The following is an 8,300-nucleotide window of genomic DNA, read 5'->3' on the forward strand; positions in this document are numbered from 1 at the left end:
CGAATTTGGTCATTTTCCAAGTGTGCTCATTTTGGAAAGTAATCAGAAAATTCAAACTATTAGTGAGAATACATTTCAGAATTTTTACACATTTCATTAATTCCTGCTCAAAATCTCTACCGTTCTCCAATGCACATCATCAAGTACTGATGCCATAGTATTTGTTCTAAAACACAGGTACTCAGGGTAAATGGCACAAACACAATATATAGGGGGTCATTTTAACCTAACCCACCTAGCAGGAAACTGAGGGGATCAGGTTGGCTGCCTGTTATACACCCCACCCAATTTTACTTTCTATTGAAGTCAGTGGATAGTAAAATCAGGCGCTATGTAAAACGGGCAGCAATCTGATCCTGTCAGTTTCCTGCCGTGCGAGTTAAGTTTAAAATTACCCCCTATGATTTTATACATCTAAGAACAGGAAGCTTTACTGTGGTACAGAAGGTAATGTGCATAGTTGCGTCAGTTTTACTGTCCAATATGTGTTCCAATTAGAAACAGTGAGAACATACATCAGGAAGCTATGACTTAGTTGTGCCTTTTTTTTATTTGTTCATGGGATGTGGGCGTCGCTGGCAAGGCCAGCATTTATTGCCTATCCCTAATTGCCCTTGAGAAGGTGGTGGTGAGCCGCCGCCTTGAACTGCTGCAGTCTGTGTGGTGAAGGTTCTCCCGCAGTGCTGTTAGGTAGGGAGTTCCAAGATTTTGACCCAGCGACTATGAAGAAACGGCGTTATATTTTCAAGTCGGGATGGTGTGAGACTTGGAGGGGAGCGTGCAGGTAATGTTGTTCCCATGTGCCTGCTGCCCTTGTACTTCTAGGTGGCAGAGGTCGCGGGTTTGGGAGGTGCTGTCAAAGAAGCCTTGGTGAGTTGCTGCAGTGCATCCTGTACATAGTACACACTGCAGCCACTGTGTGCCGGTGGTGAAGGGAGTGAATGTTTAGGGTGGTGGATTGGGTGCCAAACAAGCGGGCTGCTTTGTCCTGGATGGTGTTGAGCTTAATGTCGTTGAATGTCAAGGGGAGGTGGTTAGACTCTCTCTTGTTGGAGGTGGTCATTGCCTGGCGTGAATGTTACTTGCTAATAATAACCTAACAGCTGCCAATAATCAAAGTTATTGTATTTTTAAATGTTATATTGGAATTAAAAATATCCAATATATTGATATAGCCATGTAGAATGTGTGTTTAAACAGTACAGTAACCCAGAACTTACTTACCTTGGACGTTGCTTCATAATGGCGTCCATCCCAACCGCCGTCAAATCCATCGGAGCAAGTTCGCGAATGCGCACATGCGCAGTAAAACCCGGAAATCGCGAACTTGCTCTGATTGGTTCAACGGCATTTTGACGGACCCAAATTAAACAGCCAGCTACGCCACAATCACCAAACAATCGTAAACTTACCCATCTGCCCAGCTGGAACGAAGATACTTACGCCACAAGAAGGTATGCTTGGAAATACCAGCCCTACGTTACTTTTTAAAAGCACGGAGACTTAAAATGACTGCAAAACAACAAAAATTAAATTAAAAACGTGGAATGTCTAATTATCCCTATTTTAATATTTTTTGATTATTAAAAACATTTAAATTTAAAAATTTTTTTTATAATATACTGAAACATACAGAAATTAATTCATTTCCTTGCCTTTTTATAATGCATGTTATGTTAAATTTTTATTTAGACTAATATAAGGAATGTCACCTTAAATGACTCAGAATTATTTGTGATGTGGAGATGCCGGTGATTTACCTGAGGAAGGAGAAAGCCTCCGAAAGCTTGTATATTTCAAATAAAAATCGTTGGACTATAACTTGGTGTTGTAAAATTGTTTACAATTGAGAATTATTTGCCTGCTTGTGCGTGGGGCTTGCATTCTCAGTCTTTATTGCGAACATGGCTTGTGCTGATCTCTGATCGCACCACTGGAGAAAATTTCAAAATTAAGCAGATGGACGTCGTGGCCTACGTAGTGACTATATTTGTATTTTTTATCCACAGGATGTGCAGAGAGGCTTGCCACGCCAGTCAGAGCAAGTTCCGACCCATTAACTAAAACATGATTTAAGTATGCACTGTCCCCTGAACACTTTCCAATAAATATAAAATGTTTCACTGAAGCTATATCACTCCTCAAATGATCTACTTATTAATTTCAGGTCCATTTTAATCAATTCAGAATTAGATGACAAGTGATTCTTTAGAATTCATCATATTTACACAAAGGAACAGCAGTAAAAGATCAATTTTGTAATATTGAATCAATATAGAGATGTGATTATCAGATTTGTATCTATCTTCAAATGGCTGAATTCATACTATCTTTGCTTCAACTTTTGAAATTTTTGACTTGTTCACGCTGTTGGCACCAAAAAGGTTCCTTCATCAGAAGACAATAATTGATGTCATAAATTCTTGAGTCATCAGCAGTATAAGTACTTTAATTTTTTACATAAAGTAGAACATTGAGGTATTTCTCATCTTCACATACATCAAATTGCATGATTTTACATATAACTGATTTGGCTACATATCAAAGTGATGAATTATTGAAAATATTTTATGGCACTCACTGTGCAACTCATGACACGCATAGGTATGAGCAAGTTATGTTGACCACTGTGTGAGTGGTTATTGCTATGTCAGTGTGAATTGTGTTTGTACCATATATTTTGGAGACTTAGTTTTCAATACATTCAAAATTGATTCATTTGTTTTCTGTCGTGTCCTATCCTGCAAAGATGGGTGCATCAATTTCTTGAAATTTAATGTCACTGGGAACTTGGTGCTTTGTTATAAATTCCATGAAGGAAAGAAAGTGGATCTAAGTGGTGTGGATGAGAAGAAATCAAGCTATAAACACAGGGCAACAAGAATAAAAGGAATAGGCTGACAGAAATACAGGAGAACTATCTTATCACCTCTATTCAATTACAGGCAATTGGGAACCAGTTATTAGAGCTCCAGGCATATGTTTGAGTATGCATGTATACCTCTGTCTCCCACTCCACGTTGATTCATTCCCAGTAAAACCACAGACATTCTGGTCTTTGGTCAGCCCATTTATACCAGACTCTCTTCACCGAGTGCTTACTGTAGCAACCATCCATGTATGGAGTAAGGTTCTAGCAGCATTTTCCTTATGCTGCTAGTCCCAGAGCAGGACTGAGCCTCCACTCCATATAACTGCCACTGCCTCTGCCTCTCTTCACTGTGATTGGGGTTTAGGTAATATTCTCAGATTTCCATTAGTACAGTTGCTATAACTCCTGAAACAATGGCTGTTTCTGCCACTAGGATTTTTTTTTTCAGTTACTATTGGTGATTGTGGTTGCCAGGAGAACATTCTGCACCTTTCACAAAGTTCAGATATGACTTCTGCATTTCACGGAACACATTTTAGAATTACTACACCTGTGCCAAAAAATCTGAAGCTTTATAAAAAAATGTATTCTTGGGATGTGGAAGATGCTGATAAGGCTGCATTTAATGACTGTCCCTAATTAACCTGAGAAGGTGGTGGGCCTTCTCATTGAACTGCTGCAGTCATAGTGCTGATGATGCAGCCAAGATGGTGTTAGATAGGGAATTCCAGGATTTTGACCCAGTGACAATGAAGGAAGAACAACATATTTCCAAGTCAACATTGTGTTTGACTTGGAAGTGATGGTATTCCCATGATATTGCTGCTCATCTTTAGCAGGAGAGGTTGTAGGGCTAGGAAGTGCAATTGCTGCAGTGCATGCTGTAGAAAGAACATAAGAAATAGGAGCAGGAGTAGGCCAATCGGCCCCTCGAGCCTGCTCCGCCATTCAATAAGATCATGGCTGATCTGATCCTAACCTCAAATCTAAATTCATGGCCAATTTCCTGCCCGTTCCCCGTAACCCCTAATTCCCTTTACTTCTAGGAAACTGTAGATTTCTGTTTTAAATTTATTTAATGATGTAGCGTCCACAGCTTCCTGGAGCAGCAAATTCCACAGACCTACTACCCTCTGAGTGAAGAAGTTTCTCCTCATCTCAGTTTTGAAAGAGCAGCCCCTTATTCTAAGATTATGCCCCCTAGTTCTAGTAAGTACAACAGCCACAGTCCATCATTGGTGGAGGGGGTTGATACTGAGCTACACATATTTCAACTGCCACACATGTTAACAGAACCCAACTTGATCTGAACAAAAGTAATTCAAAAATATCCCAATAGATCCAAATGACATCACTTCAGAATATACTTATACCCACTTTTGCATCACACAAAAGTGATCAGTATAACATTGGAGTTGGGTCTCAATCTGACTCCAGAGAGCAGTGGTGGCAGCTTAGTTCAATTGCCTCTGAGGCAGATGCTTGTGGATTCAAACCCTATTATGGACACATACTCTAGGCTGACACTTCAGTGTAGTTTGCTGCACTGTTGGAGTTGACATCTTTTGGATGAGCCATTAAACAACCTGCTGCTCCAAGTGGATACAAAAGATTTCTTGGCATGATTACAAAGAACTGCAGGGAAGTGTCCTGGTAAACAATCTTCCATCAACCAACACCACAAAAAAGAGACAATCTAGTCATTCATTGATTGACTTTTTGTGGAACCTTGCTGTGCATAAATTGGCTGCCATGCTTGATATGTAACAACAATGACTACACTTCAAAAGGTAATCTATTGGCAATAAAGTACTTTGAGACATCCTCAGGACATAAAAATCAGTAAAGCTAGCAATATCCATGTAATCCTTCTGTCATCTGATCATGTATTGGCAGCAAACGGAAAAGCTGGAATAAAAATAGAAAATGCTAGAAAGACACAGCAGGACAGTCAGCATCTGTAAAGAGAAAAGACAGGTTATGGTGTTTCATGTGTGTAGCCCTTCATCAGATTGAAGGCTAAGAAATTAAAGTTGGAAAAATAGAAAGAGGGAGAGCAGAGGGGGAAAGAACCAACAGATACACCAATCACTGAGAGGGGTTTGATGTGTTAAATGACTTGCAAATTGCTTAATAGAAGACAGCAAGATGATATAAAGTTTCGTCAGTGAGACGATGCAGACATATAGAAAGGGTAAAAGAACATAGGAATGAGAAATCAAGAAACAGTAAAGAAAAATGAAACATTGTGGATGCAGCAGATATGGAATTAAAACAGAAAATGCAAGTGAAACATGGCAGATGTGCCAATCATGAAAAAAGTTTTTTTTAAAAAGGGTCCCACACTATGCATATGTTGTGCTCTGATAACGGATTTCCGACCCAAATGTCAACCTCCTTCCCCTTCCCTTGGACACTAACAAATCCTCCCAAAACTGGAGTTTAGAACGCCCCAAGTGAGCAGAAGAGGAGCACTTGAGATAAGAGGCCTCGTAGGGGCAAAAATAAACCACAGCCTCTGATTTAGTACACCTTGAATATTGTTTATATGATACTCCAACAGAGAAATTGTGTAAAAATCCTCTTCTATAGTGTACCCATTACTAGAATATAACTTTTGTAGCACTCCCGGAGGCTGTGCTGGTTATAAAACCCAAATTACTATACTGAAATAAACGATGTCATCCAAAATTAATATGTTCTAAAATGGCTCTTAATAAGTCGTCATCTTATTCAACTATCATGCCAGAAAACAATCTATTGGAAATTGTTCATATTGACTATTGTGAATAGTTCAAAACCTGTAATTTATAACATCAGCTAGAAACTAACCTTACAATAATTGTAGTCATTTGAGGAAATTAGATTTCACAGTTTAATATGATTTCTCTTGTGGCATATTAATCTGCAATACAATAGATTTCAGTAATACCAATAACTGGAGCAGCTGAGATAACATTGCTAAAAAAGCCTGGACGATATTGCTCTGTAAAGGGAAATTACCGCTTTAAATAGATGTTACCAGACTACTACCTTTACAGTCATCCAGACATAGATTGCAAATTTCTAGTCTGTGCACACTCCTCTCATCATCTGTATTCCAGTCAGTGCTAGACAACTGCAGCAGGAGACACCAAGTCAGCAGATCAGGGCACTCTCTATTACAGAAAAATCAATGATTAAAAATTAGGCAGTGGTGAGTAACTGACGTGCCAAATACAGAAGCCAGCTCCTTGTCCATTAACCCCACTAATAGACTGCAATGTTTACCCTATATGTGCTGAAGTTGAACAGGCACACTGTTGTCTACACCTTATTTTCATATAGTAGCTCTTCCCCACTAAATTACGATGGATGTTTTATCATACAACTTGAATCAAGCTCTATATATGAAACCTTTCTATAATTGTTTTCTCCAGAAGACTGACAATTTAATTGTGTTCTCTTTTCTAATAGGAATTACAATACTATTCTAGAACTATATATGGTGGTCCAACAACTCACTGACAGTCAGAGGTTTGACCCCCGTTACAGATTATCTGAGTCACCTGAACTTGTCTCCCTTGGGTGCATTCCATCAACCCCAGTCCATCACCGGCATCTCCACATCATGACTACCATCGACTTCTCAACCAGGCTGCTCAATGCAAACATGAGAGAAGGAAAAATCGGCACCATCTGACTCATCCTGCTGAAGTTGTACCCCTGGGTTGTCAGGTGGTTGTTCTAATGTGTTATGCTGTGGATTCTGATCTCAGAAGAGAATGGAGGACAGGAGTCTTCCCAGAATGAAGGTCAAGGGAAATTAGAATGAGTCAACTTCTGTTCGTTAAGTTACCCAAGCAGCTGGTTCAGAACATTGATGGTGGTCTGGAAGGGTTGAGAATAGAGTTTGGTGTGGAGGATCTAAGGAAGTGGTAGAAAAGAACAAAATGGGTCAGTGAACAAATTAACATTGATATTGTACCTTCTCCAGGATAGTCATTGCTAGACATTAAAGACGATTGTGGAGATATCTCCACAATCACACCCTCCCTATTTTGGAGAAGAGAAGTTAGCCCAAAGAGGGCAGTCTCCTTAGGGCACATATTTAATGTATTTGGATGTGGTACTGATTCCCGTTTTCATTGCCAAGCAGCAGGAATGTCCAAAGAAAGAGATTGCAACTATGTGGCAAGTGCTGTGCTCAATCTCTTGCATTCTCTCCATGTTATAATACATGGGACACATTCTATCCACCCCAAATATGTACGGCACTTTGCTGCAATTTAAAACCAGGACCTTCCAAACATTGGTCTGGTGGTCAATCAGCTGAGCTACCCAAAAGCTTGAGAAGCCTCAATGATTGCAAAATGGCCTGTGAAGGGGAATAAAAAGGGAGAAATTGGCCCGCCTCATGCCTGATTTCTGGGCACTAAATGAGCATTCGGAGGATGAATTTTGGGTGACGGTATCCCGTACCTGTTCTCCCCCCAGAGTTGGGCCGGCTGTTATGTTGGAAGCGATTTCCGAGTGTTCAGGCGCCCGCCTGAAACAGGCATTGGGCTGCTTGAATATGCTAATCAGGGACCTAACGCCTGTTTTGAGACACTGCTTCCAAATTTGGCAGAAACTGGACAGAGCATACACCGCAAGTGCTGCACTCGTTTTTTCCGGGTCTACTACAGTATAACCAGCTGGCTTTAAAGGGACCGCTGGAGGCTGCCGACAAAAAGGTAATTTAAAAAAAAATTTACTTACCTTAATTTAGAGCCAGGAGGAGCAAGAGTGGCGGCCCGGGATCACCCCCCGCCCCTCTCCCACCTCGAATGGGCCTCCTTCGTCCCGCCCTCTCACGATGGGCCGAAGGGCCTCTATCCGTGCTGTATGACTCTATGACCCACCATCATCCGAGGTGGTCGATTTTGCAATGGTCCCGATCAACGAGTTGCATCACGATGCCCCACTGGCACCTCACCAGTTATAACGAAATGATTCCCGAGGCCCAATTTGGAGTGAGCTTTGGGCCAATGTCTTCGACCGTGCATTCCAGCTTCGCTGCCCACTTTGCGCTGCTTTTCTGTGCAAAACCAATTTCTCGACCAAAAAGTGAAAAATTAAAAATGCTGCTTCAGTTCTATTATTGCCTAAATTCATAATTTGTGTGATGAATTGAGTAAGTTTCAAAATAATTTCCGACTCCACATTGATCAAATTGGTTAAATTCAGATTTATAGGTATTTGGAATATTCAGTTCCAAACTCAGTTAATTCAATCCAGATTTATTCTTGAAAATCAAAATGTGGCCCAACGTGGAACATTTAGAATTCAGGTGATTCTGCTGCTTTAAACAAAAAAGGTGCCAAACCTTGTGATGAGTATGCTGCCCATCTGTGCTGGCGAGATATCATTCATTTGGTCTCCGTTGATGTTTTACCCATTATGAGGA

The 8,300-nt window shown here is 40.5% G+C and overlaps 1 long non-coding RNA gene across 1 annotated transcript; it reads right to left on the reverse strand.

The window, feature by feature from the left end:
* Nucleotides 1-1,442: 1,442 nt before the first annotated feature.
* Nucleotides 1,443-7,988, reverse strand: LOC137344698 (uncharacterized). Its single transcript, XR_010968443.1, has 4 exons — nt 7,613-7,988; nt 6,421-6,778; nt 5,906-6,030; nt 1,443-1,512 (listed from the first exon to the last, which is right to left on the reverse strand). It is a non-coding gene; the product is annotated as an uncharacterized lncRNA (long non-coding RNA).
* Nucleotides 7,989-8,300: the final 312 nt, after the last annotated feature.

The sequence above is a fragment of the Heptranchias perlo genome, chromosome 27 (genome assembly GCF_035084215.1).
Source record: "Heptranchias perlo isolate sHepPer1 chromosome 27, sHepPer1.hap1, whole genome shotgun sequence".
NCBI classification, from domain to species: Eukaryota; Metazoa; Chordata; class Chondrichthyes; order Hexanchiformes; family Hexanchidae; genus Heptranchias; species Heptranchias perlo.